The sequence below is a fragment of the Ambystoma mexicanum genome, chromosome 5q, assembly GCF_040938575.1.
Source record: "Ambystoma mexicanum isolate Mex_15411 chromosome 5q, UKY_AmexF1_1, whole genome shotgun sequence".
In the NCBI taxonomy this organism is placed as follows: domain Eukaryota; kingdom Metazoa; phylum Chordata; class Amphibia; order Caudata; family Ambystomatidae; genus Ambystoma; species Ambystoma mexicanum.
The window spans coordinates 85,508,990-85,534,073 of record NC_090933.1 but is presented as its reverse complement, the minus strand read 5'-3'; the positions used below and the strand labels follow the sequence as shown (position 1 = coordinate 85,534,073).

General features: G+C 44.3%; 1 protein-coding gene across 8 annotated transcripts in view; it reads left to right on the top strand.

The window, feature by feature from the left end:
* Nucleotides 1–25,084, top strand: part of PTPN3 (protein tyrosine phosphatase non-receptor type 3) — a 2,254,194-nt gene that overhangs the window by 2,105,048 nt on the left and 124,062 nt on the right. The window lies entirely within an intron of this gene.

The following is a 25,084-nucleotide window of genomic DNA, read 5'->3' as shown; positions in this document are numbered from 1 at the left end:
CCTGTAGACGATCAACCCCTGCTCAACGAAGTCTTAGCCAAAGCAGTGGAACACTTCCGTATTTACACACAGGAGGTACAGGAAGACAGAGACTTCGCTGAACAATTATTGGGAGACAAAAAGACAGTGGGGCAGTTTATCCCACTGCTAAAATCTGTGCAACGTAGAATTCAACCTTCTTTGGAGGTACCTAATCTCACAGGGGCCGTTAACCTGCTTGTGGAAAAACTGTTCAGGGCTGCACCTTCAGACTGCTTATACATAAGAGGCCAGTTAAAACCAGACTCTTTGGTTGTTACCACCACAAGAAAGAGAGCGGGCACACCCCTTGCTTCCTCCAAGGTTCCACCGGATAAGGAGAGCAAGAAGATGTATGCAATGGGCAGAAAGATCGCCTCTTTTGCAGCCTACCAAACAAGAATTGCTAACAATGATATACTTCTGGCAAGTTACAACTGCCATAAGTGGGAGGAAGTGTCCGCGTTACTCTCATCTGTTACTCTCATCTGCACCTTAGCCACTTAAATCTCAACTAGCTCAGGTGGCAGCAGACAGAAGAGCTGTATCTACTTGTCTCCTCAAGTCAAATTTCGACGCGGCTGACAATGCAGGGAGAGTCATCGCAGAGGGCACTATTATAAAGAGGCACGCATGGCTTCGCCACTCAGGCTTCAGGCCAGAAACACAGGCCACACTAATAATTATGCCAGTGGAACCTGATGTGCTCTTCGGCAAAGCGGTGGAAGACGAATTTAAGACATTAAATGATGAGTATGACACTCTAAAATCCTTAGGTCAGCTCACAAACGAGCCCATGGGGCAAAGAGGTAATGGTAATTTTTGCTGCTTTTGGGGCCAAAATTCTCAGAGGGGATCAGAATACAACCAAGGCCAAGGTTCCTATGGCAACAACCACGGACAAGCCTTTCAGGGCTATCCACTAGGACAACGTAGATGTTGTGGTAATCGGGGCAGGGGCCCAGCTCGAGGTGGCACCCCACCTCAGAGCAAGTGACATTCCGCTCCAGGTACCCTCCAATGCATCGCCAGTAGGAGGACGCATTTCCAACTTCACCCGCGCATTTGAGGGTATAACCTCGGACAGATGGGTGCTGTCCACGGTAGCAGGGTGCTACTGCATAGAACTACTTCAACGTTTTAGCAACCACCCCCCGAGACAAAAGGTCCACTCAGAGGAACATCAGCTGTTCCTTCTAGAAGAAATAACAGCGCTTCTATTAAAGGACGCCATAGAAGTGGTCCCAGCCAACCAGGTAAACAGGGATATTTATTCGACTTACTTCCTTGTGCCAAAAAAATATCTAATTATGCGCCTGGTATTAGAACACAAAAGTTCTGCACAGGGGTGTTGCTAGGTCTGGAAAAGACCCGGGGCTACGCTGATGTCAGAGCTGTCAGGACTGGGAGCTAGCAAGCCATTTGGCTGTAGCTCCTGAGATTCTATCCAGGGCTACAACCAAAAGACCAGGGGCTATAGCCCCCTCAGCCCCCCCCCCTAGCAACGCCTCTGGTTCTGCATGACTACGCTACAAGGTCATCCCGCTTCTAAAAAAAAAGGGGGATTACATGGCAACACTGGATATGAAAGATGCCTATTTTCATATTTCAACTCTGCGTTAAGAGTTCTGTGGTGGCTGTTCAGCGGCTTCCTGTTTTTGGGCTTTGCGTCCCAGGTGGACCACACTCTCCAGCTCTCTCGTTCAGCTGGCGCTTCGTCTTCCTGCTTCCAGACACGGCCCTACCATGGCGGAGCTCTCCAGAGCATCTCTGCTGGGGGTAAGTGCCCCGTCCTTGTTTGCTTTGCTTTGCTTGGCTCCTGACAGCTGGCTCCGCAGCTCCCGGTTCCAGTATATCTTTCTAAATTTGAATTTCCTTTCTTCTATTTCACTCATGTCTTGGCCAATAGGAAGTTCACAAAGACTAGACTGCTCAGTATGACTCTCAGAGATGCTCTCTATGCTTTCAGACCTCCACCTCGTCTCAGTACTGATCTTGAGGACTCCTAGTGAGTCAGTTGGATTCTTCCTCGTCCCAGTACTCCTTATCATATCGGTTTTAAGGAGACAGAAACACCAGGGATGGTGTTGTAGGGGGTTAGAAAGCAAAGCTGGTTAGGGTTAGGTGGGCTAAGGGGATACCATGTTCTCCCCAATTGTCACTAATCCCATAGGGGGCTTCCCTCGCTATGAGATCTACCTGCTGAGTACCACCCCCAGGGTGACTATGGAGTAGTGGCCTCACCTCCCTGACCTCATGGAAAGGGACTACCCCTAGGGGAGACCTGACGACGTCTGGAGATTCGTCATACCTATCTATGTTGAAAGCTTGGCCAACCTCTTCCTGAGAACACCTTCTTCAGTACTGCCCTGCACACTGGGGATGCTGGGTAAAGTGAAGTTTATATTGTGGTGATATGCACAGTTCCTTTATTATTTGACCAGAAACGTGAGCACCTCAGTCACTGTTTGTGCTTATGTGCACTCTGAATTGTTGCACAAAGTCTTCAAGGAAAAATGTGGTCATAGTATCTACTCACTGGCATGGCTAGGCCTCGATCCACAATCACCAAAACCTCATCTGTTTCATTTCCCAAGTTGAATAGAATCCACTTGTACGTTGGCAAATGGACGGTAAGACCTCTACTGGGCTCCTGATGTTGCTGGTTCAATTGTTCTGCCATTATTTTACTTGAAAATTGTGCCCTGTATGCAATAAGCTTCAGCAACAGTTGCAAAGTTTGGTGCCTGGTATGGCAATCCCCTGTACTACTACTACTACTACTACTACTACTGCACTGCTGTAAATCGTACTACTGTGTGGCGAAATCACACTCTGACCTCATTCATAACACCTAACCTGATTTCAATTTCAACATACCAGATAGATAATTTAAGGGCATGTTTCATTTTTCCAGACCCAGAAAGAAAGGTTCTTAAACTATTGACCTATTCTGGTTTAGGTTCCTGCATCTTATCTCGCTAGCACACTAAACATTTGTTCCCGCTGCAGCAATGTGAAAGCACTACTTATGGTCCGCCTCATCTTCACGTTCACGCTGGGGTTTCAAACAGGACCCCTTACCTCTGTCAGAGCCACAGGACTTTTGGAGAAAGTGGTCCACAATCCAGCAGTGATCCCTCGTAGCATGACAAATTCGAGTCGCATTTGCACATTCTTGGGGGATCCTGAATCCTTTTCTGTTAGGAGCAGAGTCAGACCCAGCTTTGTTTTGCGAGACATTCAACAGAACATGGTGTTCACTGCACCAAAAGAAACCTGCAACAACCTGACTCACCCACCAGAACTCCATCTTTATGGGCAATGCCATTATGAACTATGTGAAACTACCAAGGAAGTTATAGAATCGAAACCCAGATATAATTAATGAGGTGGCCTCCCTCTACTGCACAGTTCATTGAAAGATGAGCAAATCACTCAGTAATTGATGCAGATGCCCCTCGCTCATAAATCACCTGACCTTTATCCTTCTAGAAAGCTCCCGTCAAATGAGAACCAGAATTGCAATCTTTCCCCGTTACAAGTGGCAGTCATGTTCCAGAATCTGGTCCCCCAGCCTACCTTTGAACCTGTTCGATATCAGATGACAATGAAGGAGTCAGTCACATAGTCTTGCATTGAATTTCTAGTTTTGATTGTATAATATGAACAACAAAAAAGGTAGCCAAAGGGAATTACGATATATGCAGCTGGATAAGTTCACATATAATGTCCACCTACGTATTCACTAAAAGAAAAGGGTTTAATTGACATGTGCAGCAACCAATGCCATACACATCAGGAAAAAGAATCCTCACATGATGAAACAAAATGGATAAAAACACATTTTCTTCCAAACTACACTACTTAGCCCCCTCTCACAGGTATCCGGGGCCTTGCAGTCGTTCAAGTATTTGGTCTCGGTGTAGTCCCACTAGTAGCTTCCCTGTCTCTGGTACTGCTAAACGTCTGTATCTGATGATTACTGAGATTCAGTCTAGTACACCTTACCATACCACTCTTACACTTCTAGCACCCAGCAAACAAAAGTATTGGTAGGCTCTAGAAACGGGCCAACTACTGTCCCCCAACACCTAATATCTCACCAAGCACCTGTTGGTTAAATTTCCAAAGCATTCATAGGTCAGCCAAGGACCCCAACACCAAGGTTATAGGTCTCTCTTGACTCTAATTCTTCTCACAGTTTAGATAGTTGGTAGTCGGCACATCCCACCTCTGCCAGCTTGAAAAATCATGCCTCACAACATTTGCACCAACAAATTCATGCAGGCATTTAAACATGGTGCTTCTCAAAAGGGGCTTTCTTCTGCAGACACTACTTTTCAGTACATTATTTATGGGAAGCTGTGCTGATCTGTTAGGGTGCCGCGTGACAGACGTGCATAGTTTCCTGTTTCTCCACCATGAGATAAGTAGGATGTAGCTCTCTGCAGGAAGCGAAGTGGCGAGGGAGTGGATAATGGTGTCCTTAGGTGTTCAGTGGGTGCTCCAACGTCATGCCAAAAGAAAGACATGGGGCCTCATTACACGGAAGGCGGTAAGGGTTAACGGTCACCGGTAATGGTACCGGTGACCGTTAACCCTTACCGCCTTACTACGAGGTCCCTTTGCGGGTTGGTACTTTAACGCCTGCTTTTTAGCAGGCATTAAAAACCAAATTGCTAAGGGACCAGAGTGCTAATTACGGTACCGCAATTTGCGGTACCATAATTAGCACCTTCCCCATTCCCATTATGCCCTATGGGGTAAAAATGGGAATGGGGAAGGGCAATGGGGGAAGGGGGAATTACCGCCCCGCCAACCCTGGCATAGGTAGGTAATTCCCCTTTCCTCCAAGGCGGTGCCGGTATTTTACCAGCATGGACCAAGGTGCTAATAGCACCTTGGTCCACCGCCTACCGTGTAATGAGGCCCATGGACTGGTATGTTGCGTGCTGGAAAGGTTACTGCAGCCCAAAAGCAATTTTACATTTTGAGTCTGGTGTTTGGACACCGGCATGAATTACCGTGGTGAGAAAATGACCCAATACAATCACTCATCCCACCATTACTATCCTAGGCTCTGAAAAATTCTCCCTTTCATCCACAGCAAGGACCATCTTGTTGCAACAGAACTATGCATCTTGCATTCATCCATCCAAGACTTTGTTCCGGCCATTCAAACATGTGGTGCCGCTGTCATAAATCACCAATGTATCAACTGAAAAGGATACGGTAACCAAAAAAGGATACAATTTGTTAGGGCTCTTCCGGATCCTATTTTCACACGACTTGATTGTAGGCAGGTCAAATTAGACCTTCCAAATGATACAACTCTCTGACTGGATGAAACAGGCAGAGAGATGGATCACTGGAAAGGGCGTGGGAACTGTATAGGAAGTATGCCTAGGATAGATAAAGTATCATAAGAAACTGTCCCAACCGAATACTAAGATAACACAGAATAAGTATTAATTCAGACACTGACCTTAAGGCAAAACTGAAGTAATCCACGAAAGTTTCTTGAAGAAAACCAGGAGTAGAACAAACGACAAGGGAAGGAAAGATTAGTAAGGGAGACTTATCCCGAACGGCACGAGGCTCTCGCTAGATACCGGGTTGGTGCACCACAGGATAGCGTCCAATGTACTGTGCACAATCACCTTCCAATAGTTCGTGAAATACTTCCTTTCCCACGAGGAACAAAAATTAGAATGTCACCTGTTAACTGTCACAGGTACCAAAGGTTCAAAATAGTTCAGAAAACCACGTGCAGGATTACACGCGATAGCATACACGCAGCCAGGCCAGCCGCGCTTGGAGACAGCGTTTCCGCGTGAAGATTTAGCACGCGAACTGGAAACAAGCAGCTCAGGACAGCCGCGCTTGCAGACAGCGTCCCCGTGGAGATTTGGCACGCGAACAGGATTCACGCAGCTCAGGACAGCCGCGCTTGCAGACAGCGTCCGCGTGGAGATTTGGTACGCGAACAGGATACACGCAGCTCAGGACAGCCGCGCTTGCAGACAGCGTTCGCGTGGAGATTTGACACGCGAACAGGATTCACGCAGCTCAGGAATTAGTGTGTGGAGGAAAACGCGCTCAAATTAGGCCAAAGAAGTTGCTGAAAGGAATGCGAGAACGCAGGTCCGGAGTTCAGCTACATAACACCAAAATAGATTTAATCAGAAGCAGCGATCTGAGTTTCCACGCTGCTTATGTACGCACTGCCGTGATACACGTGACAGAACTAAGTCACGTGAAATTTAGCGATGTGAAAAATGCAGACGTCGTTTTCCGGGCAATGCATCGAACAACCTCCATTTTGAGTAGCATGGTCTAGTGGTTCAATGGTCGTAACTCATCTTGTATGGAGAGATCGTTCCTGGTCCAGAGATATGTCCAGCAGGCATGACAGCCGCTCAAAGAGAAACCTGAGCATTGTATACACTATGGTCTGGCTGTGGACGGGTACTTATGTGTTTCTGTTCTGAAGTCAACCTTGTTTTAAGCTCCAACTCCTATCCCCTTAATCCTGCGGCCCACCGGTCCTACCTTTGGGAAACACATTGAGATTCGTAATTTGGCAAAGCTGCTCTCTTGTTCACATGTATACAGCTCTACAGGAATGCGTCAGCAAGCACGATGCAAAACTAAGCTATCGTTCTAAGGCAGCCAACATCCCAAGAGGATATAAAATGGTCCTTCACATTTATATTTTAGTGATTAATAGCTACTCCACATGGCTACCCAGGGGTTCAGATAGTGCATCAACGGATCCTCAGTTTGACAAGTGTTCTGGAAGTGTCATTTTACAATCTATAAAGCATAACATTTCACTTTTATACCCATAACAATTCAATCTTAAGTGTCAAGGTTTATGGAAAATCAGAAGCTTTGGTATTAAAATCTTAGGAAGCAAACGTAAAAGATGCTGACTTTAATGCTCGAATAGGTTTAAACCTATTGCTTTCCTTAATCATTGGCAAAACAATTCACAAACTAATTTGAATAAAATGGTGGCTTTATTTGAACAGATATGGAAAATTACCAGGAGTTGCATTATAATTTTAGCAGTACTAGCCTCCATTAAGTGTAATTTTGAACGGTTTTCTAGACCTTGGCATCTCCAAGGTCTTATTACATTTTAAAAAAAATGGCCTTGTGCAATGAATACAGTCCCTCAAGCAATTAATTTTGTATCATCTTCTGCACAGATGAGCCTCTAGGCAGTGCAATCATGTTTCTTACATATGCTTATGGAACACTTAGGTTAATAACCGTGCAGTTCTGTTACTGTCCAATATTTAGAATGAAATACTATTAGTTAAGTGCAAAAGAATAGCATTTAGTATTTGAAGTTAGACAGATACATTTTTGTGTGTTTGTTTGAAAGATGTGCATACAGCCATTATCTAAGAGCACACGCTATAAAATAAGCCTCCCTTGCATGCCTTCTGATGGAGCTTTCAATTAGCTGGGGATTCCTAACGTCCTAAGGAATAGAGAACATATATGTCAGTGAAAAAACGCTGTTAAAGGGGTATCGGGTAATAATGTCCCCATACATAATGTCGCTGGGAAAAGCCATTGGCGTGATTATATATGGTGACATTATGTATGGGGACGAATTGCGGGGATGTGCCCTGCTCCCCCTGTTAACAAAAAAAATGTGGCGGTTGCAGGGGTATCTCCCCGAATGTTCAATGTAATAATTTCTTCGCAAAAAACAGCAACATATTTGTCAGGAGACATTTCTGAGGGGACATTATTACATGGAACCCTTAAAGGGATGTTATGGTTACAAATAAAACCGAAAAACCTCAGAAATGTGCCAGTTATAGTAAGCTAAGCAACCATAACTCGCACCACCACCGTGCACTGCTAAGACTAACACCCAGGATGTCAAAGATGACATCACAAATGTCATTGATGACATCACATATCTGGGCCACTTGTTTTTGTTCACTGACCTATCTCGGCCAGGTGGTTTTGTACAATGACAGTCAGAATATTAAAAATCAAATGGTGCTATAAATCTAGAGGTTAACCTTGTATTTGTTTTAAAGTACTTTCCTTAGGGTTTGGTCTCAGCTCATGGTGCATATGCATGGGGCAATAAGCAGGCCCCAAACACACAATTCATTTGTGTACATGAAGATTAGCTTTAATGTTAATATTTTCTGGTGATGTTTCTTTCTTCCTTACGTTAGTTTCCTTGTATGTGAATCTAATTTGTATGCATTGTGGGTCTCCCTATGTATCATTTGTACGAGCAAAGTCTTGAATTTTTAGTTATTACATGTTTAACATTACTCAAAACTCTGATAAAGTAGTATTCATTATTTACTATCCAAAATGACCAACCCTACTGAACTAGTAGAGTTATACAACACAACTATCCTTAAGGCCATAAACACCATAGCACCACTCAAGCTTCGGAAAGCCAAACCACGAGCACACCTCAATTCTTGGTTCACCCCCAAACTAAAAACACTCCGCAAATCCAAAAGACAAGCTGAATTAGCATGGAAACAGTCACCATCCACTATTAATAAGACATCTTACGCACTGGCATCGAACATCTATAAATCAGCCATCATCCAGTCTAAAAAAAACATGTACAATGAAAGAATCAGCAACGCCAAATCTAATACCAAAGAGCTCTTCAATATCCTGAGAGAACTCGAATCACCCTCCCCCACTCCAGACACTTGTAACAAAGACATCCACTGGTGCACGAGCATCCAGGAAGCACTCCTAGGCAAAATTGCCACACTACAAGCCAAAATCCTGACAAAGAAAGAAAGCCTCACCCTCACTGATAACATCACCCCCTCTACACACACCCACACCACCCCCCAAAATGATGACAATAACCTCTTTGAGTTTTCCACCATAACCATCAAAGAGGTTGAAGAAATAATCTACTCTCTTAAACCGTCCAAATGCCAAGGCGATACTTGCCCAGCCCCAGTCATTAAAGATGCAGCCAAACAACTTGCTCCCTTCATCACTTCCCTCATCAACTCATCTTTCACCTCCAACATAGTGCCCAACAACCTCAAGGACTCCTGGGTTCTTCCTTTACTTAAGAAGCCCACCCTTGACCCTAATGTCCCCACCAACTACAGACCCATTACGACCGTACCCTTCCTACTAAAAATCCTCGACAGAGCTGCCTATCTTCAGATACAGAACCACCTTGAGAAAAATAACTTACTAGGACTCAGACAATCAGGATTCTGCCCCAAACACGGCACTGAGACCGCCCTGATTGACCTTAAGATACAGATGGACAACATTAAAGACAATGGTAAACTAGCCATCCTTCTCCTTCTTGACTTATCGGCCGCCTTCGACCTGGTCAACCACGACATCCTCTGCAAACATCTATCCTCAGCAGCCAAATTTTCAGATAACGCCAACGCATGGATCCATTCCTTCCTTAACAACAGATCCATGAGAGTCTTCGCACCCACAGCCTCTGCCGTCCCAGCCCCAGTCACTTGCGGTGTCCCCCAGGGCTCCTGCGTCTCCCCCACTCTATATAATGTGTTCACGAAACCCCTCTTTGACATATTGGACCGCTTGGGTGTCATCTACACCAACTACGCAGATGACACCCAAATACTGATCCCTTTAACAGGCGACTACTCCACCGACCTCACTGCTATCAACAACATTTATTCCATTATCCAAGAATGGATGGCCAAGCATGGCCTATGCCTCAATGACGACAAGACCGAGCTTCTTCTCCTAGGTTCCCAACCCAGACTTAATAAACTCGACAAACTCTATCAAGCATTCACTATAGACGGCAATAACATCATCGTCTCTAACAGCGTCAAAACCCTAGGAATCTACCTCGACTCCTCCCTCACACTGACAAGACAGATCAATTCCATCTCATCAGCCACTGCTTACACCTGTAAACTCATCAATGCCAGCAGACCTTACCTCTCACCATCCAACTGCATCACCTTAGCCAGAGCGCTAGTCCTCTCCAAAGTTGACTACTGCAATGCGTTATACTTGGGAACCAGTCAGAAAAACATCAACAAACTACAAGTCATACAAAACAACGCCTTGCGAGCAGCCCTGAACATACCCAAACATGAACACATTTCGGACGCCAGACGCACCTGCCATTGGCTATCCATACCACAAAGAATTGAATATAAAACCATCTCACTCACACACAAATGCCTAGCTAACCAAGCACCCAGATACCTATCCGACAATCTCAATCACCACACCCCAGCGCGCCCTACCAGATCAGCTCAAACACATTGCTTAAATATCCCAAGATTTAAGCTCCAAAAAGCAGGTGGCTCCAGCTTCCCCGTGCTTGCCTCCAAACTTTGGAATTCACTCCCACTCGAGCTGAGATCAGAACCTTCCTTTCACAGATTTAGACACAACACCAAAACTTGGCTTCTATCCAAAGAAACGTAAACTGCCTAGCCCTACCTTACTAGCATGCACCAAGACTGTAAATTTGTAAATATGTAATCGGTTTGTACATTTCTGTTGTATTATTCTTGTTGTATTCATCGCTAGCGCCTGGATGCCCTAGGGCCAGGCGGCGCTATACAAATAATAAACTAAACTAAACTAAACTAAAATTACAAGATTGTAAATATTGTACTAATATGGTGCATGCTGCAGCCATTGCCTATGTTTATGTATGATTAGGTTCCTGTATTAACAACAACACTCCAATATATTGTGTTGTTTAGATGACTACATTCTTTAATAGATTAAGTAGTTCATGATAGGTCTTCTGTTCACCCCTGCCATCTTGTTACCAACATTATAAACACAACCCCTTGTAGGGACTTTACATCAAAATTAATTTCATATGTTATGTCATCAATGACATTTGTGATGTCATCTTTGATGTCCTCGGTGTTAGTCCTAGCAGTGCACGGTGGTGGCGTGAGTTATGGTTGCTTAGCTTACCATATCTGGCGAATTTCTGAGGTTTTCGGTTTTACTTGTAACCATAACGTCCTTTTAACAATGTTTTTTTATTGAATTTCATAGGTTTTTATTAGTGCAACTTAACCATAACGTCCATTTAACAAACAAATGTCTGTGAAGTTCATGGGTTTCTAGCAGCGCATGCTAATTTCCTACACCTTACTAATATCATACTTACCCCAATATAGCAACATTGTTGTCCAATTTACAAAAAACTTTTTCCACTGTTTTTGTGTCTGTCGACATTCGCGAACGTGTGACGTCATCACGGAACTTCCGGACAGTGTCACCTGACCTTACGCAGGTGGCATGAGGACATGTCCGCGAACGCGTCCGCACTTCGCGATCTGGTCTGTTTTACTCGCACAGTTCGGAACTGTACTTTCTGCTGATCTGGGAACTCTCAAGCTCAAAATATTCCCCTTGCACAGCTCCTATATTTTACCCATTATCCATTAACAATCTAGTACAGAGCACATACTTGGAAGAATATTAGCAAAACTGCTATTTATCTTAAAAATGGCATCTGCTAATGGCAGGTCTCCTCCCCAAGAGACACCACCACCACCAACTGGAGGACAAACACAACAAAAAATACACAGTACTTCCAAAGACAGAGTGAGGGAACATTCCTTTCCCCTCACTCCCTGGCCAGCCTCCCTTGGCCCTCCTCCTATCCCCACCTGCGAGGCCAAGAACCTTGGTGTAACCTTTGATTCCACACTCTCATACTCTCCATTGGCTCCCAGTGGATGCAAGGATTACATTCAAAACCCTCTGCATTGTCCACAAGGCTTTCTGGGGCCTGGGTCCAACATACCTTCAGCTATCCCTCCGCAGATACCTCCCATCTCGAGCACTCCGCTCCTCTACCTCTAACTCCCTCAGGGTCAGTCGTTTCTCAAAGAAACGAGCTGGGGGTAGATCTGTCTTCGGCTGGGGCCTCCCTCTGGAACAGCCTCCCTGCCACTCTAAAATTTGAGGAGAACCATCTCCGGTTCTGGAAGCACCTCAAAACCTTCCTCTTTGCTTCTGCCTTCGCCTTCTCCTCCCCTCCCTTCTGTTGATTCTACTCTCCCTCAGCACCATGCACCTGGCCACCCTCTGTCCTCTGGGCCCAGGTACCTGCTCATCTTGCCACCCTCACGCACTGCCTCCGGGCCACCCCCTGCACTGGAGTCTGTATCTGTACCCATCCAGCCCTCCCCTTTTCTTCCTGTACTTTCAGACCTACACGGCCTGCTGCCATAAACCCAGCACTTGGCACTTGCTGGCTGCACTCCCATTGTTTGTTGCCTTTTTATTTATTATTTTATTATTATTTTTGTTTTTTTCCTTCTCGCTCCGCACTCTCCTTTTGTTCCCCCTTCCATGCACTTCTCCCCCTTCTCTCTCTACCCTGCACTTGCACGTTCTCAATGTCACTGGGCCTAGTAAGATTGTTGTTTTTGTCCTCCCCTGTTTCCTTTCCCTGCCTTGTCGCGCTCTGAAACACTTGTGTATGAGCGCCATAGATATAAAATATCAATCAATCAATCAATGAAGAGGACCAAGAAGATGAGGTAGAGGAAGTGCCTACCTCTAGTACCAAGAGAGAATCATGGGTGTGGCAGTTATTTACCACTGTTGGGAATGTAGCAAAGGCTGATGCTACCAAAGTGAAATGCACCGAGTACAGGTTGCGACCTACCTGGACAGTGCTCCTACGGGACCACCACCATGCGCCGCCACTCCCAATCCAACTACTGCAATGCTCTCAGAAAGTCTGTTCCTTTCTTAGCGGGTAGTTCCAGCCTAGCTGTCAATCACACAGCAGGGTGGCTGTCCTTGCTGGACAGCCAGCCGGCCAATCACTTTGGGTAACCAAGGGGATTAAGCAAAGGGAGTTTTGGGCACCTCCCTCACTTCCTGCCCCTGCCAGACATACTGGAGCCAGAGCTGGGCTTCACTCGTGAATCCCGCCAAAGACAAAACGAACAAAATGAACAAAAGGGACCGAACCTGATTTGACGCGCAGAGTAAATCACAAGAAGGACCTTTCCAGCAAGAAATGGCGAAAAAAAGAAGACCGGGGCCATTTTGACAAAATGGGTACCCATGGGTGCTTTACTGCAGCTGCGAACGCAGCCCGCGGTAAAAAATCCCAATGGTAGTTAAAAGTAAACAACTGCCACCAGCCATTAATTGTAGAAAGGGTAACATAAAATTGTTACATGGGAAACTAGACAAAGGGGATACTAAATAACCCCTCCAGCACCCTATTGTAAGATAGTGTGCTGGGTCTAGAAAGTTACAAATGGTAAGTAAAGTTAATTTCATTTTACTGCTCTTGGAAACAGTAGTTTATCCAATAGAAGGTGTTTAAACATTTGGGAAATCTAAAAGACTTCCCTGTGCCACTGCACTGAAGGTGTTGTGTGTCACAATGCAAAGATGATGCCTATGGAGTTTGTCAGACTCCAAAACCAAAAAGAAAGTGTTAAATCACAGAAAAATACATAAGAGAGTGGGAAAAAGGTCTCACTCTCTCTAGGTTAAAAAATGAAAAAGTCCTAGAGTCCAGTAAAAGTGCTGGGGGTCTCTAAGGTAGAGAGGAATTAGCACATTTCTGAGAATTCTCCCTAACAGCTTTCTTCCTCCACCTCATTTTCCTTAACCAATACTGTAACCACACAGCCTACTTCTATGGGACACAAAATCCCACCAGCTACCTTGCAAGCAATAAAATATGCTGTTGATCCATATCTTTCGAAGACAACTGTCCTCTGTCTATACTGCAACACACCACTCTGCAGGGGGGAGCAATTTCGAAGCTGTAATCAAGGAGCATGAGAAACACTGCCCCCTACCTTAGATGTAACACACACACACATCTTCCCATTTCCAGCTGCCCCGCCATATTAGTGCTTGGTGCCTCTTCCCTCATTTCCCTCCCCACCTTACGTTCTAACCTCTCCTGCAAAAAAACCATTAAAATCCAAAAATAAAAAAAAATTAAAAAAAAATCTACTTTTCATTTCTCAGTAAAGTACATTGACTCAATAAGATGTTCCAACATTTCAATTAGCTTTTTGTGTTATGGTAATGGGAGTAATGTGGCGTTCATCCCCCGTTCTAGAGACTGGAACGGGGGATAATGGCCCGCCAGCCCAAGTTAATCGGCCCAAGCGAAGCGAGGTTGGACAACGAGTGCTTCGGGCCATTATCCCCCGTTCCAGCCTCTGCAAGGGGAAAGAATGCCATTAACTAAAAGGATTTTTCTTCCTACTCCGGGACACGCACAGCATCCCGTTGTAGGAAGGACAATCCTTTTCCAAGATGGCCACCATCGAAAGGGAAGGCAGGGTCCGTACATAGCCCCTCATCCCTTTCCATGGCGGCCTGCCGAAGGCGAAGATAGAACCCTATGACCATATTAGAGCGAGCACATTTTTTTTCCCCTTTCAAATCTATCCCAATTTCAAAAAACGTTACCACGTAGCCGGTCCCTGGTGGACATATCCACGTTATCCCATTGGTCGTCCCTTGTGGTCATGGCCAGTAGCCTGATTGTCCGGTTCATTACCTTTTGCCATGACCCAAACAATCTGCCCGCTGCCCATGGCCACAGGCTACACCTCCGTCACCAAAGGTACATTACTATTTTTTGTACCTACATTATGACACTTGTCAAAAAATAAAACACGGACACATTTGCAAAACCATGCTTTCAGGTCCTTTCATGAATTTGCTGGAAATCCGTCCATGTTTTATTTTTTCAAAAGTGTCAAAATGTACGTACATACAATAGTCTTATAATTTAGCCCCCACTTAACAAAATCCATTCAGTCTTTGCACAAACATTCAAGGTTGGGTCTCTGATCTTTCTGAAAACGTTTGTCTGCATTTGTCAAACGGCAACAAAGTTATAAGCCATCTAAAAATGTTGATAATTCCCCTTCCAATTTTGCCCACTCCTGACAAAAATCACATCAAACTTTGCAAAAACATTTATATCTAGATCTAAAATCTTTTTGCAAACCTTTGTTCACATTCGTTAATGGCACCACATTTATAAGCCTTGACAATATTTTGGGACCCCTCCCTCTTGACATAACAGCCTCACACTTTCCTAAACCATTCAGGATCAGGTCTAGAACGAACTTCCAAAATGTATGCAGTTTCATTGAGTAGTGCCAAAGTTATAAGCCATCCAAAAACTGCTTTTCACCAACCCTGTAATGCACAAATAAGCGTAGATGCCGCCGAACATCTAACATATTCGTGGACATCACAGGACTATTTCGGACTGTTCACGAACATCGGAGAAGGAACGCTCCTTTTTTTTGGCTTTTTAAGGCCATATCCCATCCCATCCTCATCACCCCTCACCTACCCCACAGATTGTTTGAGAAGTGTAATGTTGTGTTTTTTAATATTTTTTTGAGCAATGTTCACGGACAAAGGGCGCTGTCCGCAAATCCAACATGGCGGGCGTTTCCAAAAATCTGACACACTTCATGCTTTTCCCCATCCAATCAGTGGGCCGCCCCATGTCCTTGGACCTCACGTCGGCCTCTGAGCCAATCGGAGGCCTGTCCGTAGACCGAATGGGGAAGTGAGTCTGCGGACCGAACCCAGAAATCACTAATTTGTTTGACCCACTTTTTGGTCATTTTATAAAAAACTACTGGACAGATTTACACCAAATTTATAGTTTCCAGTGCATATGTTCTAACATGTTCGATTATGGGAGAAGTAGTGTTGCACATATCTTGGACTTCTTATGCGCACCATCACCTGCTCTGCGTAAGTTTGTTTGACCATAGAGACCACACACATTTGGTACTTTGGTGTCCAGCACCCGGTATCAGTTTACAGGTGTTCGGAGCAGGGGCGCAGCGAACGCATGTGCTCTGGGCACCCCCCCCCTGGGAAAAGCAATCTGGCCAAATAACCATATACCTACAGTTGAACCTCGCTGAAACGGCCCACCAGCACCGTCCAGGAAATTCAAAAGTTATCTCCCGTGGTTTGGAGCTCTCAGTAAGTGTCTGCCGTGCAAGAAATTGAGGCAAATGATGAGGCTAACATTCCTGTAGTTCAATTTGGTAACATCCCTTTAAATCCTTCAGATTAAACCTCCCCCCACCCCTGCGTACTGTTATGGCAGGGATATTTCCCACTGATTTCTCTGCCTGCATTATCCAATTCATCTATGAAATTGGGTTTTGTCTCCGGTCCCGATTAATACAACTTACCAACTGTGACACTTGGCTGCTACTACCGTCCATTGCCAAAAAACATTGTTATGTCAAATGCATTGTGGGAGTTCTCTTGAACAACATTGATGTAAGCTGGGAGTATAACAAATGAAGGCAAGATTGAGGATAATATGCAGTTTTAGAATATGTGTAAATGTTTTAAACGATTATGAAATGTTGATATGTTATATGAAACATTGTAAGAATGATGGCTAGTGTGTAAAGCTTATTTCAAACCATATTACACCCTGTTAATGCCAACATTTAAAAGAATCAACATGCACTAAAGGCATAGTTACATTAAAATTGACCGTTTCATGACATGGTTTCTAAAATACTTGATAAACTAATGCATCTTCAATGGATTGCCTTTCTACTGCAGATTCCTCATCAGATAGATATGCCCTTACAGCTCAGCTGCTCAGGGAGAAAAAAAACTTCAGGGCTAGTGGACCTTGACTCGGTTGTCCATCCGTCTTGACTCAGTGCTCAATTGCCAGCTCTGGATGTGACGTTGGGTGTTGTGTATAGTGTATATACTGCGTCACTACCTCAGTTCCCCTTTTCCACATGCTCGGCACGCTGCCCTTGAGGAACGTTTTTTTTTCATCAAATCTTGTACGATTTCGATTCTGTGAGCTACCATGTCCACGACCTCGGATTTGGGAGTTCAAGCTATGATTGCAGCTCCAAGATGTCGGTGACCGACGGACCGATACGACATATGCGTGCGCTTCACGCCATGTGTGCGGTTCCTCTGCACGGATCACGACACCAGGGGTGCGCATTGTGTAGAAAAATGAACCTGAAGTCTCTTCAGGAGCGGGCAGCCAAGCTCGCGTTGGACCAACCGCCATCCAAGTCACCAGTGCGGTCGACCGTTTGGTCTTCAGAGGAGTGGGAGTGGCCTACACCTGAGAAAGAGAGTAGGCATTGGCATTGGATGCTCGTTGATCCTGACGCCAAGGTAGCACTGTTACAGAAGCCATCAGCGTCAGGAGAACCTTCAGGCTTGGCACCAAAGAAGGAGCATTATCCTTCGATGCCGGGACCTTCTTCTGAGCCTCAGGGCCTGATCCATCTTGATGCGCCGTTGGCACCCAAGGTAGGCAGACACCGGCGGCTACTCCGTCGATGCAATCGATCCTTAGCCCCGCTGTCTCAATCTGAAAAATAAAATGTGTTACTGTTTGTGGGCACACATGTGTTGGTTTTATATATGGTCTCCAGGAAATTGGGGACATTGCTAATGTTTTCTACCCATTCTAAAACCCATCTTGTGTACCAGGTTAGGAATGTCTTTTTCTGTTATTACAGTCTCGACAAACTTCTACAAACAATGTAATGCAGTATTCTTGGCCATCCTGCTACCATTGTTTACCAATGGGCATTTATTGAGGCGTGAGTGCTCATAATGCCCAGTACAGCCCAAAACGAGAAGTTAAGATGTATTTAAGAGGAAATGCGTATGCATGGGCCTGTGGACAGAATATGACTGCACCGGCTATTTTGTGGGAAATTGCCTTCGGATACACTCACATTGCTGGCAGTAGTGTACTAGGAAATCTGTGGGTTATACCGCTTGTATAGCCCACCGATTGACATTTTAGTGCACACAATGGGCCCTCAAAGGGTTACATTGAATCTTATCACTTGTAATTATGTGAACTTACTTTGCTGTCCTTTGGGCATGCCATGACATTTGAGACTGCACTTGACCAGTGGTAGCCAAAACCTATTTGATTTGCCACTGATTGTTTCTTTAGAAAGGCTAAACTTCCCATACTGCTATGAGCTTGAATGTTATTGTTATTCACCTTTTTAGAATATATTCACACAGAATTACCTGTTTGGCGGTCGCAAGGCAGTTTGTGGGCAGCTCCAGTTAGGTGCACAATGGAAATCCATTCTATTCCTGGTGGACAGAATTATTTCTACAATGAGCTATGGTGATAATTGTACAGTTTCACACATGGTTGTTAGTTTAAATACCAAAGCTTAGGAGCTAGAAGTTAAAAGGAACAAGAGGCGACACAGCGGGAATGGAAGCAGGTGGTTTGATGCAGAGCAAAGATTTCTAGAAAGATGATAGAGGGAGATTAAAGAACAAAGATAAGGAACAAGAGCATGTATACTTTTAAACATTAGACAAAGAAACTGGCATTCAAATCACTGCTGAATCTGCAGCCTGCGAAGACGAGCAAAATAGGCCGTAACATGAGAAGAAAAAAGAATATAAAAAAGAATAATAACCACTGAATGCAAAAGGGAACATAAAGGGAGAAGGGCATCGTTCGGAAGAACTACATAGAGGGAACAGCAATAGTGAAGGGTCAAAAATGATACCCAAATTACGAGCCTGATAAGAAACAATAAGATGAAGTCGAGAAAATGAAATGAAATGAGGAGAAATCCTAAAAAGGGAAAATTTCAATTTTCTTTGGATTAAGACAGAGAACATTATAAGAAACCCAGGATTTTGAGGGCATGTAAGTAAGTGGAAAGACACTGGTTAATACAATCATTAAAGGAAGGAAATTAAAACAAAATAGGTGTCTCATTGGCATAAAGATATACCCAAAAACCAAAATCTGTTCTTAAGGAAACTAGAGATGAAGTGTAGAGGGAAAGGAAGTGGCCCAAGGACAGAGCCTTGAGGAACACAATAATGAGAAGAACAAGAACCCTTTAAAAAAGAGTGAATGAACGATTCGAAAGCTGGAAAGAGAACCAATTAAGAACCATACCAGAAAGACCCGGAGAGTAGAGGGTGTATAGCAAAGTTGGATGATCAACAGTATTGAATGCAACACTAGGATCTTGCAAAAATCAAAATGGAAGAACGCTTTAAATGAAGGTCACGAAGAACTCAGAAAGCAATAGAGTTGAGGTTTCATTGAAGGAAGTAAACAGAACAATGACCAGATTGTTGTGGTGAAGACAAATCATGGAGATTCAGGTAGTAAGAGAGTTGACAAAGGACAAGCCTCTTTAAGCGTTCGGACAAATAAGGAAATTGAGTGAAATTTAGAGGGATCACAAGATGGGTCGAGGTTTTTTTTTTTCTTTTTTTAGTAAGGGAACAACAGTTGCAAATGCCGAAGAAAAAGAACCTGAAGACAAGGAATGATTGAAAAGTAGTAAAAACAGGGGCCAAGGCAGAAGATATTGATTTGACCAGGGAAGCAGGTAATGGATCTAAGGAGGCAGCAGTAGGGTGGGCCAGAGAGATTAAAGAAATTACATGGCCCTCAGAAATGGGTGTGAAGGATAATCATATGGCCCCTCGGTACAAACTCTATCTTTATGCATTGAGAGTGAGGCCCAAACAGGACCTAGCTAGGTAAAATAGAGTCCAGTCTGAAGAACCATTTTACACAGGTGAAAAACCCACCACAAGCGTAGCAATATGACTATCAGAGAGGGAACTTTCCCTGGGAGACTAAGGTTTACTTTTGGGTTACCCCTGCCTTTGGAGTTAGGAATCTGGACTCGTAAGGCATAGCGCAAAAACATAGCCACACATAAGACATGCTTAAAATTGGGTCTGGCTTAGGGAAAAACAAGAGACAAGCCCAGAACAACCAGCAAAAAGTACAGGGCACTTCCACGTGTGGTAAATAGTGTGCTTTCTGCCTAAACCTAGAGAAACGGATTAAAACTAAAAGCCAGGTAAGGAGTGCCACAAAAGGTTAGAATTAGTTGAGAGTTTGATTACAAACCCATAATGTCTTATTAGACTCCTAGAAAATTGATATCAGTAATGACTAGAAGTTATTCTAAATGTGTGCATTACATTCCTATTCATGAAAATGCTATGATTTCAAAATACAGATATAATGTGTACACACTAAAATTTCTGATTTATAGGAAGCACCAGGGATCCAAGAGGGACCCAGAATAAACGCCAAGTTCACTTAAGTACCCTCACGCCATTTTCCAAGGCATTGAAAGGTAAGGTAAGTGAGTACCTCATAGGTGCAGAAAAGGCAGCAACCAACCATAGTGGACACCAGAACTCTCCTCTTCTAGGTTTGAGACCCAGAAGCCCCAGAAAGACTAGAAGAAGAGCCTCTCCAAATTGAAGTCGATCACAAAAACTGGTAGACGGGAACATCCAGACACCCATGACATAGGCTAAGGCAATCACTGGACTATTACGTTTGAAGAAAAACCAAAAAAGCCTGCCAAACCCTCCCAAAAAAAGCAACCAACTGTGCCCCCCACAAATGCTGCCCAACTGTTCTCCCCAAAAAAGGCCACAAAAAACCAATGCGGCCCCCCCAAAAAGCCTCTCTACCCCCCAAAAAGGGCGGCCAATCCCCCACCCCCTCCAAAAAAGACAGCCCCCACCAAAAGTGGTGAGTTAAGCAAGGGAAGTAAAGCAAAAAGGAAGAATCCCCTGAATTGCCTTCAGAAACAGTGAGAAGAGGGCTATAAAACGTAATGGCCGTTGTAATCCCACTATTTTAAGTAATGACCACATCCAATCAAAAGGTAAATATGTTGACTGTGGGCTTTACATATGAAGAATGCAATGGCAAAGACCACAACTGCACTTGCATTTGTTTATTTGTTTATTTGTATTGCGCACCAGACCCGGAGGTAACAGGGCGCATTGAATAAGACATCCTTCAGCTTAGTTACGTATCAGAGAATACAGAAGTGCAATACAGAATACAAAGCAGGTGGGTACAATATACACAGGTAAGTACAGAGTAAAATAAAATAGGGGAATAACATGTACAGCGTAGGTGAGCGGAATATTCCACGGTGGTCATAGGAAACGGTTCACAGGAATCGTACGAATCAAGTGGGTAGTTTACAAAAGGACTGGAGATTTGATCGGGAAGCTGCAACCCCCAACTCTGGAAAGTCTAAATCTCGGGACTGTCAGGCAGTTATTGTTAGCAGATCTGGTGAGTCTTATAGAGAATTTTCTGGTGAATCTCTCTATAAGGTAACAGGGCGCAGCATTATTCAGGCATTTGTATGTTCGTGATGCAGTTTTCAGCCGGATTTTGTCATGGGTGGATAACCAGTTATTTTGTATTCTGGTCTCAGAGATATGTTCTCTGCGAGGTATTCCAAGGGCTGCCCTCAGAGCATTGTTCTGCAGGGATTGAATTTTCTTGATAATTTGCTTATTGGCCCCTATGTAGATGGAGTTGCAGTAATCCAACTTTGAAAGTATAAGAGCTCTGGCCAGGTTAATACAGCTGCTGTTGGAGAGGAATAGTTTACCAGCTCTAATCAGTTTGCAGGTATATGCAGTGGCGGAAGCTATGGTGTTTACCTGTTTGGTGAATGAGAGGTTTTTACTTTGTTGGCGACAATAATTGTGTTGTTGTCAATATTGAAGGTAGAATATTTGGGTCCCAGTTTTTTAAGGGTGGAGGTAGTGCCCAGGATGATGAGCTCAGTCTTATAATCATTCAGGCATAGGCTGTGTGCAGCCATCCATGCCTGGATGATGAGATATACCCTATTCACCAAGGCCAAATCCTTATCATAATCACCAGTAAGTGGTAGGAGAATCTGGGTATCAAATGCATAGTTGGTGTAGGTGATACCAAGAACGTCCAGATCATCAAAAAGGGGCTTAGTGAATATATTGTATAACGTGGGTGAGACGCATGATCCTTGGGGCACTCCACAAGTAATGAGGACAGGGTCTGCTGCCGCTGTAGGCGAGAAGACCCTCATGGTTCTGTTACTTAAGAATGATTGAATCCATGTTATTGCTTCCTCCGAGAAATGAGCCACGGAGTTAGATGGCTGCATAGCACCTTGTGGTCCAGAAGGTCAAATGCAGCCGATAGATCAAGGAGGAGAAGTAAGGCTGATGTCCCGTTATCTCTACGTTTATCGATCTGGGCCTTGAGGTCTATTAGAGCTGTTTCTGTGCCATGCTGTGGGCGAAAGCCAGATTGGCGAGCTTCTAAGAGGTGGTTGGATTCCAGGTGACTCTGTATTTGTGAATAAGCCATCTTATCTATGATTTTCAGAAGGAAAGGCACAGTTGTGATCGGACGGTAATTCGTGGGGATAGCTGGGTCTAAGGTCTGTTTAAGTAGGGGGAGCACCCAGGATTCTTTGAGGTTGCTTGTGATGGTGCCTGAAGGGAATAATGAGGCATTGATAAGCTTGGTGATAAAAGGGTCCAGGTCTCTGGCTGCGTCTTTGATGAGTTGGGCAGGACATTCATCGCCCTGGCAGTTTGAAGGTTTAAGAGAGTGTATAGCTTTTTCTGTCTCGAGGATGGATACCTTAGAGAATCTGAAACGTGGTGGGCCTGCTGTTTTGCAAGGTGGCGTAGGCGAAACTTGGGTACATGTGTGTTGGTTAGGGACGTTTTTTAATAGAACTACACGAGAGCTTCTTGCTAGTTTGTTTACAGTGGCAGCTGGTGAATATTATTAATTGGTGGGGGTGTAAAGAATTCACACAAATATGTGGGAGCCACCCTGCATAGCAAGGGATCCTGAACCAATCAGGAGGAGTTCTGGGATGGGGGTTTCTCCCCAAAGAGCATTTTTAAAATAATGTGTTAAAATGGTGCATTTTACAGTACACTTTCTGCAAAAAAAGGTAAAAATCCACACAGTTTGCAATCGGTTTTGTAGGGCAATAAATGAAAAAATTAAATAGATGGAAGTCACAATAGTGCACAGGAGACGTTTTCAATGCATTTTAATAGTGCCATTTCCCAGTATATTCCAGTGTAACAACCATTTTCATGCTCTCTGTGCCCAAATATTTCCATTCTGCCTGCACCAATATGTGCCAGTATTTCCATATAAGGACACATTCATGTTTGCTTTACACATAATGCCAGCATGGATATTCTAAGAAAACATGTTCATACTGGCTCTGTCATCATATGCCAGTATCCCCATGTGAAAACATACTTGTGTTGTCTTTGCCAGTAAAAATGGAACGCTGCAATAAGAAAACATGTCCATACTGCCTACACCAATGTGAGCCATTGTTGCGGCATGAGAACACTAATGTTGACTTTCCCCTTGATGCCTAGCAAAAATGCCATGCCACAGTAATATATGGCCAGACTGGCTGCACGAAAGGAAGCCAGTCTAGCCACATAATAACACTTATTATGCATGCTTTATAATTATGCCCGGTAAAAATGCCATGCCACAGTAATAGTATATGGCCATACTGGCTGCACAAAAGGAAGCCAGTCTTAGTACTTATCATGCTTGCTTGATCAGCACATGCTTGCTTCACCCAGCACAAACACAAGTGCACACAAATTCATGTGGCATTCACTTGGTAACGCTCATGGACACCATACCACTGGCTCACTCACATATGCACCCAGGTATGCACTTGCTTGTTCACAAATTCACAGACACACAGATTTGTACTTTTATTATTTTCTTACCTTCAGCCCCGGTCCAGACTTTTTATTTCTATGTTGCCTTGCATGAAGGCCCTACAGCTCCCACGCAGCACGAACAGAGAGCACTTACTCGTTCCTTTACTTGTGTGGAGGAGCCGGAATGCTCCGTGCACAACACCCCAGGAAATCTGAATGTGTGTTGAGGCAGAGTAGTGCCCCCTACGCATATTCAGATGTGCAGTTCTGCAGCCTGCACCCCGAATGGGCCATGCAAGTGTAGTGAAGCAAAACATACCCGGCCTTGTATTGCTCATTGGGCTTCCTATTCATTGCATCGACTGCCAAACCCGCGAATGCCATACCATTGGAAAAAAAGCATTGCAAGCATTTTTTAAAAAACAATAATTAAATGGGGGTTCCACCAACCCCCTTTTTTAACTTTAAAAACCCATTATAATTAAACTAAACCCTTTACCATTTAAAAAAATGCATTCAGTGCTTTTTTTCGATGCAATTTTTTCAATGGTATGGCATTCAACGGTTTGGCAGTCGATGCAATGACCAGATACCCTCATTGGACATGCGTGCTGGGGAACCCGTACTGTCAAGAAACAATGTTTCCCTTTGACAGTTAAAGCAAGATCAGGAGCGCTCGCTGAGGAAGTGCTCAGTGGCTCATCCAAAATGTATGGGGGGGGGGTTGTTGCCCGTTATGGATCTGCCACCACTGTTGTGTATGTAGGCCTCCCAAAAAGGAGACCTTAGAATAGACCACTTGAGACAGGTATAATGCTTGTTCAGAAAAAGGAAATGATCAACAGGTTCCTGAACCGAACCGCACGAGCACAAGCACTAGTGGAGTTTGAGCCAAGCCCATTTCTCTGTTATTGGATTCGGAGGCAGAATGCCAAGGTGCAATTTGAGGTAAAGGGTTTGCATCTCTGGCAGCCAAATATCATCTGCATGTGCCCCGTCCTAGTAACCGTTAAGTCATAATACAGCCCTCACCTAAAGTTTAGATCAGAGCTAAAGTGGCCTCCTCCCAATACTATACCGTGGTAGTTATCAAATCAGATACACCAGTAGAGTTTGGGCAGTCACATGAATGGGTAAGGTGGGCAGAACCTAAAAGACATTTAATATGTCTAAGCCAGGTTGTCTTTGATAAGGAAATCTCAGCTACTTGATGACTATCCACCTGTAGATGCCTCACAGTTTGATCACATGGAAGTTATGCATGTGATTAAAGCTCAGGATGCCCCTTCCATTTCTTTCAGTGTAAGTTCAATCTTCTCAAGCTGGGGGTTTCAAGAGCGTAAAATGGAAAGTCAGATCCCGAGGTAATCGTACCAATGGGCTTATATCAGATGCCCGCTTTGGACATGTTCCCAGGAAGGGGGATTTCTTTCAAACCACCTATAACAGAAAGTGAAAGGCAGGTGATGTTTATACGCTGTTTAGTGGGTAAAACCTT